The sequence below is a fragment of the Cervus canadensis genome, chromosome 8 (genome assembly GCF_019320065.1).
Source record: "Cervus canadensis isolate Bull #8, Minnesota chromosome 8, ASM1932006v1, whole genome shotgun sequence".
NCBI classification, from domain to species: domain Eukaryota; kingdom Metazoa; phylum Chordata; class Mammalia; order Artiodactyla; family Cervidae; genus Cervus; species Cervus canadensis.
Genome location: NC_057393.1, coordinates 61,304,749 through 61,315,228, shown reverse-complemented (window position 1 = coordinate 61,315,228; position 10,480 = coordinate 61,304,749).

Sequence of the window (10,480 nt, the reverse complement as noted above, 5' to 3'; positions counted from 1 at the left end):
TGTCGTTCTCAATTTTAAGTGTAAGAGGAGTCTGTTGAAAAGTTTTGTCTTGGACTAAAATGATTTATGTTTTGCAATGAGTACTCTGTCTCTAATGTAGCATCAGATTGTAGGTTCTTTTAACAAATGTGGGATTCATCAGGGGAAGCTCTTGCAGATGTCCAGTAAGAAATGGTTTAGCCTAGGATAGAGGTCAGCAAGCCTTTTCTGTAAAAGATCAGGTAATAAGTAGCTTATGCTTTGTCAGCCCTGTGATCTCTAGGAAAAGGACTCCACTCAAAATAGCTATAGACAGCATGCTAGTGAGTGGGGATGGCTGTGGTCCAATAACCCATGATTTACAAAAGCATGAGGTAGACTGGATTTGGCTTGCAATCTGAAGCTTGCTGACCTCTGGACTAGAATGCTCGTAGGGAGACAGAAGATTTTAAGAGATTGTTAAGAATTAATCAGAAGGTCTTTCTCAGGGATTGGATGTAAAGAGAGAGAGGGGTGGTCCCTGACTCACAGATACAGTAATCTACCAGCTTCCTAGACTGATCTTAGAGGCCCTTAAAGCTGTGTCTCCAGCTCCCCTATCCATATCTTGTACTTATTAACTATTGTTTTGGCTGTTTTTCACATTTGAACACTTTTCCTAAGCTTCCAATTTTTCCACCTGTGAGTCCACAGCACCCTACATCAGATGCCAGAAACTTGATTGGCCAGTTTCTCTTGCAGGGCTGAGATGTGACCTATGCTCCACTGACCAGATGCCCCTGTGTGAGGCTCTGATTCAGAAGCAAGGGACTCAGTAAAGCAGACACTGCTCTGAGGGGATGCAGGGGAGATGTTCTAAGGGCAGCAGTGACTGACACTCTAGTGACTTGTCCTGACTCAGCATAAGGGTGACTGTGAGCTGCAGGGTCTGAGCCAAGTGATGCTCTCACTGATGTAGCCTGTGATAGAGGTTGTGAGTCCCTGAATAACCTCCAAACCTGGTTCTCTGGTTTGGAGGTTCTCTGGTTCTCTCCCAGATAACTCTGCGAGTCACATAATGTCTTCCAGGAAATGTCTTTCCTTCTTGAACTAGCCAGACTGTCCTGCTGTGCATAACCAAGAACCCTCATTGGTACCCTCCTTCATCTCTCTCTCTGTCAGTCCTTTAATCCAAGCAGAAGAGGATTCTGTAGAAATGCCCAAATAATCCCTTCCATGAGACATTTTTGGCCACATCAAGCCTTAAGGATTACATGAAAGTTGTTATTAAAAACCTAAATATACAAAGCAGATTCACTACCAATTAGGCACTGTATGGTACAAACTGAGAGGAGAAAATAAGCTTGAAATCAAGTTTTTGAGAATAAAATTAGAAGGGTGCTATAGGCTGGAAAGCCCATACAAAACCTCAGAAGCAGCAGAGAGATTGGTTTACATTTGTGTGGGGAGGTGGATCAAGAGAGGTGTAGATGAGCAAGCCCAGGGCATGCTACCAAGGCCTGGGATGTCAATGTGAGAGGCAGGATCCCCTCTCATAACAGACCAATGTCTATAATCCAGTGCTTCTCTTTCTAGACCTTTGCAACTACTGTTCTCCCTGCCTAGAGACACGCCTCCTTATTCTTTGTGCTGGGATGATCCTTCCTCATGGGATGGGTTATGTTATAGGTCAGGTATTCAGGGAACCAAGTTCCGAGACCAAGATTTGCATGCAGGTCTCCTGGGAAGTGTCCTCAGGAACTAGTCCTTATAAGGAAGTGAGAGGAGCAGGACTGGGCAGAGAAAGTAGCTAAACTGGATGGAGCTGCACCCAATCCCATCAGCAGCTCTGGAGCTGGGACCTGCTTCAGAGTTGTCCTGCCTTGAGGCAAGGAACTCAGGCCTTGTATCCCCTTGTATCATTGGCTATAAGTGCTCCAGAAAAAGTATGTTTTCTTAGGTTGGGGATTCTTCAGCTTAGGGTAATTCTCAAGGCTGGAGAAGGGGAGGATTAGTTCCTTGGCCCTGAAGGAAGGATTCTACAGACTGACTCCCACCCACCCTTCTCAAGTAGGTCCCGTGTTATTCTTCTTTATAGCATGCTATTATTTTCCTTCCTAGCACTTATTATGATTTATAATTGCATATTTATTTTTATTTACTTGGTTACTGTCTATCTCTTCCACTAAGCTCTAACAGTCATAAATATAAGGACCGTGTCAATCATAAGTGAAAGTGAAAGTCACTCAGTCCTGTTTGACTCTTTTCAACTATCTGGACCATACAGTCCAGGGAATTCTCCAGGACAGAATACTGGAGGGGTAGCCGTTCCCTTCTCCAGGGGATCTTCCCAACCCAGGGATCGAACCCAGGTCTCCCACATTGCAGGCAGATTCTTTACCAGCTGATCCACAAGGGAAGCCCAAGAATACTGGGCTTCTCCAGTGGATATTCCTGACCCAGGAATCAAACCGGGGTCTCCTGCATTGCAGGCAGATTCTTTACCAACTGAGCTGTCAGGAAATGTCCCTAAGCCTCACTGAATCCCTAGCATCTAGCAGAGCACCTGCACATAGTGAGTGCTGAACAAGTATTTGTTAAATGAATGAGTGAGTGAATATAAAAATAAAGAAGTAAAGCCAAAAGCAGACATGGTTGGCACTGGTGGTTGGATCAGGGCATGTGGGAGTGCAGCCTAGACCAGGGAACGAGGGCTGGTATTATGGGTCACCGGAAGCCCCCAGGAATACAGATGTAGAGACCACGGTGAATGTGGTAGCAGGAGAGAGTGTGAGTCAAAGACATACCTCACCAGCCTTTGTTTTGTGGAAGACCAGCCACCCTTGACTTTGCTGGCAGCACCGAGGAGCTCACACTAACAGGTGTGAAGCATGAACCCTGGACCGGAAGAACAATCATGAGATGCCTCACAGAAACTGGTTCATCATCAACAAATCTCCAGGGGAATTCAGAGTACTTCCTGTCAAAAGATGGCTCGTCTCTCACATCATGGGGCTGACTGGTGGTAAAATTAAATGTCAGCCAGATAACTTCCTATGTGGGTGAGTGGTTTCTCAATCCATTATGCATGTTCACATGGCAATACATTAAGGGTGAGGTCTGACATCAAGGCTAAGACACCAGGTAATTAATCAAAACCCTAATTCATTCCCACAAACCTCTGAGCAATGTATTGAGCTGCACGTTGTGGTTGATACAGGACTTTTATTCTAATGGGAGAGACTATACAGCTTAAGACAATGTGAGGTGGGAATGTGGAAGTCATGTCATTTAGGGGGAAGCACCTTAAAGACTGAGGCCACAGGCCTTACGCCCCGTTTCACACAAACTTGTGCTGTGAATCACAGACTCAGCCTCCTACCTAGGGACATGTTTAAGCAAAGAATCTCAGTGGAAAAAATTAACCAAGCTTATAGACAGTGTAAATTCATAGCTACTATCAGCTTGGATATAAGACAAAGAATGGAAGAGGGGCTTTTCATTAAGCCCACAGCTCAAGCACTGGAGAGCAACTCTGGGTACCTAATTGAGGCCTTTTGATTGGAGGCAGTCTGAGCAGAAGTTCATCGTATATAGCCAGCACACACACCATGGGTTGTAGAGGGTTTATGCTCGTAATTCTTCAGGGCAGTGTCTGTGACTCACAGAATCACCATCTTGGTGTAGAAGAATAGGTGCCCAAAATGGTAGTAATCCTAAAAATTTACTTTTCTGTATACGTTGACTTTCTAAGCGTACCTTTCTAATGAGAGCAACATAGGCTGTGAACATCACAAGGTCTGGGAAAGAAACTGAATGTCAAGGAAAACATCAAAATGGCTTGATGTAAACTGCAGAAAGGGCTTTTCTGGTGGCTCAGTGGTAAAGAATCTATCTGCAGTGCAGAAGATGCAGGTTCAATCCGAGTCAGAAAGATTCCCCTGGAGAAGGAAATGGCAACTCACTCCAGTATTTTTGCCTGGGAAATCCCATAGACAGAGGAGCCTGGCTGGCTATAGTCCATGGAGCAGCAAAAAGTCAGATATGACTTGTTAACAGAACAAACTGCAGAAATACCACTGCAGAGTTCTGTACGGGGTTCACATAGCACAGTGGCAGAAGCACACATGTTGAAATCAGACCTGTTTAAGTTCAAATGCTGTATGACCTTGGCTGTATTACTTGACATCTCAGAATCAGTTTCTTCATCAATATAGTAGGGTGTTAAGTCCAATCTCAGAAGGACATGGGTGATGCCACACACTTATTTCATAAGAATGGTAGATATTATTTTTATTTTTACTGTTGTTTCTACCATCTTGCCTAAAATAGAGCTATAGAACTGGGGCTCTTGTCTCAGCAGGTACCCCAGGAAATGGAACTGATCTAGAACCCCTAGCCTCTTTGCTGGAAGGCTCATGTGTGGTGTCCTAGCCTTACAGCTGAGAGCTCCATTTCCATACCAAAGCAACCCTTGACAGAATTGTGCTTTGAACCAAGTTTGCACTTGTCCCTGGAGACACGTAAAGGAGTGAGAACCAGGGGGCTGATGATCACTGAGGGAAGAGACAGGAAACAGGACTCTCCCTGTGACATGTAGTGGAGAAGGGGTTGCAAGTGCAGCCAGGGCATCAGGGGGAAGCCTGAGGAGATCAGAGAATGCTTTCTGGAAGAGGAGAAGTCAGAAGGGTCTGCCTGCCTAAAGGTTGGCACCAGTTCCATTGTGCCTTGGTGCCCCAGCGGGTTCCTGTGGGCAGCCCCTCTCTTGCCTTACTAAGGTCTTCAGATCCCAGGTAACCCAAAATTCATCATTTCTTCAAGAGTCTTGCTCACAGGACACTTGCAAATTTGATGAAAACTTGGATGATTGAGACTTAAGTCATCCTAGTCAGGAGCAGTGGTAAGGCAGGGCTTGAGTGACCTGGGAGAGCTGTGCAGGAAGCATGGGGCAGTCACTTGTAGGCTTTCCGGTCTGCCACACTCTTCCCTGGATGCCTTGTCAGTTGCTGGAAGGTGTGCCATACATTTGGTACCCTGGCTCTGGGTCAGGAGGAGGTAATAGGTTGCCTCACAGAGAAAGTTCCCCACTACCATGGTGCTCTTGACTTGGTGGATTTTGCTGGAAGAATGTTTCCCATGACTAGGGCAGGTGCCTCCTATACGAATCCTACAGCAAATCCCCCAGAAGTTGATTCCCCTCTCAGCTAGATCTTGGACATCTCTTCATGATGATGTCCCATAGAGGGACCTCACTTCCCTCCTCCTCCTTCCACTCCTTCCACCCTGCAGTGGGAGCTCAGGGTCTCAGGCCAGCCAGGGCCTCTCCCAATGCACCCACACTGCTACGGCTGTGGCCACCCCCCTCTTTTATCCAGGGTCCATGCTTCTCCTGCATTCCTCACGTCCTAGGATTTTGGTATCCCTCATGGTGAGTGAGTGGTCTGATGCCAGCCAGAGTCTGGGAAATGAGGTGTCCACCCCAGTTTTGGGTGTGGGAGGAAGTGGAAAGGGGTGGGGATGCAGCAGCAATCCCATTACTGGTTCCACGGGCAGCAATCGTCCCCTCTCCACATTCTCAGCATAGTTACACTGGTCAAATATTATAAAATGATAGAGTACAACATGCCTAAATACATCACTGATTTGCCAATAATTGGTATCGGTGTAGAAGTCTAACTGGCGGAGCAGCCGCCCAAGGGATTGATTTTACTGTCTAATGGTTGAGAGAGATGTTATCTTGATTAATTAGAAGTCAAAAACAAATGCATCTTCTATTAGATCTCCTGTGGCATTCACCGGAAAAAAATTCTACATGTGTCTCAAAAATGTTGGAAACCTAAAAGGACAGGGTGAGGAGGGAGCAACCCACCCCTTCCACAGCCTGTCCTGCAAGAAGATAACGTTGTGAGCACTGGGCAAGCGGATGGGAGATTATCGACCCACAGGAAAGGGGGTGCCCATCTTTCTCTTCTTTCTAACTGCAGCCTTAAATTCAGAAATTAAAAAGAGAAGGCACTACTGAATACAGAGCTTCTGCTGGAGTCGATAGTGTAGCCTTCCTGATCTTGGCTGGATGTAAGTGTTCTACTTACCTTGCTATCCCAAAAACTGGTGAGCAGTCAGGTACAGGATTACAAAGGCATTCAGAAGCACCTGTGGGATAATTTCCAGAAGTCATGGATAGAGTGCTGAATAATGCTACCCTTAAAGATGAAAGGCATATGCATATCATCTGTATGATGGCTAAATTGTAATCAAAGAATACTTGTACGGAAAATCCCAAGGAATTTAAAAAGAGAAATATTACTTGAGCATTTTTAGTGAACTTTAAAACAATATTCATTGACTTTAAAATACCTATTCATCCAAGATGATAAGCCATCATATGAAACAAAGCTATAATGAGGGTCGATTTTCTTTTGGATTTGTGAGCTAATTTCTCACAAGCAATCTACATTAGGTTGTTGGGTGTTTTTTTTTTTTTTTCTTTACTTTCTTTATGATCTAAAATTTTCTCTGCTCTTCAACTTGAGCACTATCTGAGTTAGTGAAGCTGAAGGTGAATCTACCCTCCATGTAGGTTTGGCAAAAGGCTGAGTTATGAGCACACTGGAAAACATTGTGAGCTCCCCGTGCCAAAACATAAGTACTCTGCCATTCAGGAGCTGTTTGCCATTGGAGAAGTGATGTGACATTTCTAAACCTCTGCATTCTATTTGCTGTCACTGGGTTACTCAACAAATATCTATTAACAAATATTTATCAAACTGAGAGACTACAAAGAGATTCGAAAGGTGCCTGGTCCCTGCCCTTATTGGAGCTTAGTGGTAGCTGTGTGATTTTAAATGGAATAGTGTATGTAAGAGGATTTTGAAGTCTGTGATCTGCTTACTAACTGTAATATAGTATATAGATAGATAGATAGATGTATAGTAATCACTAGATGATTTCTGTGTTCATCGGGCCTGAGTTGAAGCCATCCCATCATCCCATGAGATGTTTATTCAAAAGTCTACACTACAGGTTTGAAAGACTGTCTGCCAAGTTAATTTCCTGAATTGACTTTTTTTTAAGGACATTTTTCCCACTAGGAGAATAGTGTTTACCTGCAGAACTCAGATCAGAGAACAAGACCTGGGTCAAGGTCACCTTGATGAAGGCAGCCCTCCCCTACAGCTTAACAGAAAGTTTGTGGGGTTTTTGCTAAGTGTCAGGACACTACACTTTCCTTAAACGCTTCCCCAGTCTCCTTGCCGTTCTTCAATTTCCACGTTAGGCAGATCAGATCAAACCAAATCTTGACGTGAAGTTAACTTTTCTCATGAACTGACAGTGCCTGGATGCCCACTTTGAGCTGGGCTCTGTACCACGGGGCAGGGACACAGTGGACTCTTCTGCCCTTGTGGAGCTCACCAGTTTATCAGAAGGCCCTCAGAGAAGTCCCCACTTTCTCCTTTTTAGGCAATTTTGAGGAAGAGGCACAGAAATGAACCCTCAGCTGCTTGAGGATGAGGTGGGAACTTGTATAATAATCTTCCCCACTCCGCCTATTTTAGCAGCTCTGCACACTCAGTGAAAAGAATGGCCCAGGAAAGCTGCCCTCAGCACCACACGATTTATAGGCAGAGAGTGGTTTAAAGGAGCCAATTTTAAAAGCTTCATGTTAAATTTATGTGGGTTTTTCCAAAGAGTTTACCAGGAGAAAAAATATATATATAGTGTAAAATGTCCACAGTTTAGCTATTCAATTATCCCCTTCTTCCTCATGGGGAAGGGATTTCACAATGGGAAACCCCTTTTCTCTGACCCACTGAAATCATTCACTGAAAATAAGAATCTCAAGTTCCTCCCCAAAATGCTGACACATTTATCAGACCTGCTCCTGGGAAGGTCTAACTGACACCCCCTCATCTATTCAACTCTTTATGTCTTGGTCCATTCAATGAATGGGCAGTGCCTGTAACAGCTGTGGAAACTCACACTTTTCCTCCAATTCTTATGGGATGTGTGTGTGTGACCATAGTTAATAGCAAGTGGCTTTTGATTCTAATGTGTTTATCTTTTTGAGCAGAGTCAAGCCTAGCAACATAATTCCTCCATAGAGATCATTCATTTAAACACCTTTATTTCATGGAAGAGGAAATTAAGGCCTGGTGGAAGACTTTTCCAAAGTTAGCAAAGAAGTAGAAGGGCCCACAATAGACCAGATTTCTATGTCCATTGAAACCTCACCCTTTCTTTAAGACCCAGTTCAAATCCCACTTCTTCCAAGATACGTTCTCTGGGCCTTGTTTTGCACCTATATGGGCTGTGCTTTCTCCTACTTGTTGTCTGGCTGGCTCTTTCTCATCCTTTAGGACTCATTCTCAGTGACCTTCCATCAAGGAAGTCCTCTGCAGTTACCCAATAAGGATTAGATTACCACCCACCACCCCCCACGTCATCCCCCAGCTGGACAATGAGTAATCCTGAAGTTTAATAATAATAGTAACGCTGGTATATAATGTGCTTAGTCGCTCAGTCATGTCCAACTCTTTGCGAGCCCATGGACTGTAGCCCACCAGGCTCCTCTGTCCATGGGATTCTCCAGGCAAGGATACTGGAGTGGGTTGCCATGCCCTTCTCCCATGGGCATGGGAGATCTTCCCAACCCAGGGATTGAACCCAGGTTTCCTGCATTGCAAGCAGATTCTTTGCCATATGAGCTCCAGGGAAGTTCATGGTATATAATATATATATATATATATATATATATATATAAATTAATACTAGTATGCATATCATACAAGCGTTGGGGTGTAAAGTCCATGACAGACAGCCACGAAAGACAGATTTGACTTGCGGAAATCAAGGACAGGCTGGAACCTACAGACTGAACTGGAACTAAGGAGGATAGTCGGGAGCCCATGTTGGTCTGTTATCTCTGATAGACCTCCAGCTTTGAGGAGTGGTGGGCTATAGGAGAAGCTAGCCCCATTTGTCAAGCTGGCCCTTCTTCCAGGCATTACGAGAGCTGAAGTAGAAGACCCAGCAGGAGTTTGAGATGCTCTGAGCCTGACTTCTGTCCCAGGCCACTCAGAGGAGCTGACAGATAAGTGACAATGCATGAGCTGTCTCCACTGACCTCCCAAGAGGAAAGGAATACATTTGCACCTCCACTGCCCTCTTCTAAATCTCAGACAAAATGTCTTGTGTGGCCCACATTAGCTTGAATCTGTAAAGGGGAAGGAATTCTGGGAAACGTTCCGTGTAACTGAGTCCATACAATTGAAATTCGCTACAGTGTCCCCTCCCCCTGCCTTACTGAATTGGCTTCCATAAACAGCCTTTTCGGCTATAAATGAAGACAATAGCAAATTAAGGGAAGGATCCCAATGTACCTAAAATTGCCCCAAGAATTCCACAGTCTGAAATGCCTGCTAAGCCATGTCCACTGACTTTCCTGCTCCAAAACTCTTATTTCACCCTTGTTCTCATCACTCTACTTTGTATCTATAGGTCAGAGTTCTTCTTTATTCGGTTTTTTTAATAACAGTTCTCAATTTTTTCCAACCAAACTTTGTCAGGGAGGCAGGTTGGGGTTATGTAGCAGATTTGGATTTTGAGAGCTTAAGCCTTGCCCAGCCTTGAACTCTAGCCTCCTGACTTTCCTCCTGACTGGGTAACTAAGTACAGATGAGCGTTTCTTTTCTAAAGTGTCTTTATCTTTTAAAAGGAGAATTAATTCTGTCCCCTTATTTTGGACAGCACAAAAGAGAGCAAAAGTCCCCGTGGCAGAAAATGAACTCAGTGGTATTTCCAATGGGGAGTTGCACTGTGTAACACCTTCCAACTTTCTTGTAAATATGTGACTTTCGTGTGTACCTAATGCTTTGAGAAAAGACTCTGCATGCCTGTTTATGTGCATGTCGCATCTTCCGCATTAGCAGGCATGCGCCTAAAGCAAGAGAATCCCATCGCTGCTCATGCCTCCACCATGCCTGTCACACACCAGGGTGCCCGCTTTTCAAAGCAACGCCTGGTGGAGATGGGAGAAGGTGTCATGCCTCCAAAACAGTTTACTAAAATTGCATGTAGGAAACACTTTAAACACAAGGATAATTCACACAATTAAACACAAAAGAGCTTTTGGATAAGAGGTGGCCAAGGAAATGATCCACCTTGCCTTTGAGTAACCCCCAAGTGACCCCCACAGCAGCTGTACAAAGCACAAAAGACATTCCCCCAGCTTCTGTATCATCACCTGAGCTGCACGCGGTTGATGGTTAAGAAGAGCTTGGCTAATTCAGTCAACTTGGTTCTCTCTGCCCTGCTCTGACTGACAGGCCAGGCCCCTGCTCATCCCTGAAAACCAGCATCAGGGAATGACATACAGTTTGATAACATAAGATGCTTAGGTTTTTTGGCTCAAGTGAGATGTTCAGAGCTAATAGCCCTGTGAGCTGAGTTTTAGCTGCGATCTGCACCTTGAGATATCCGTTATGTCTGGCTCAGGAAAAAGGGGAAAGAATGAGAGCTTATT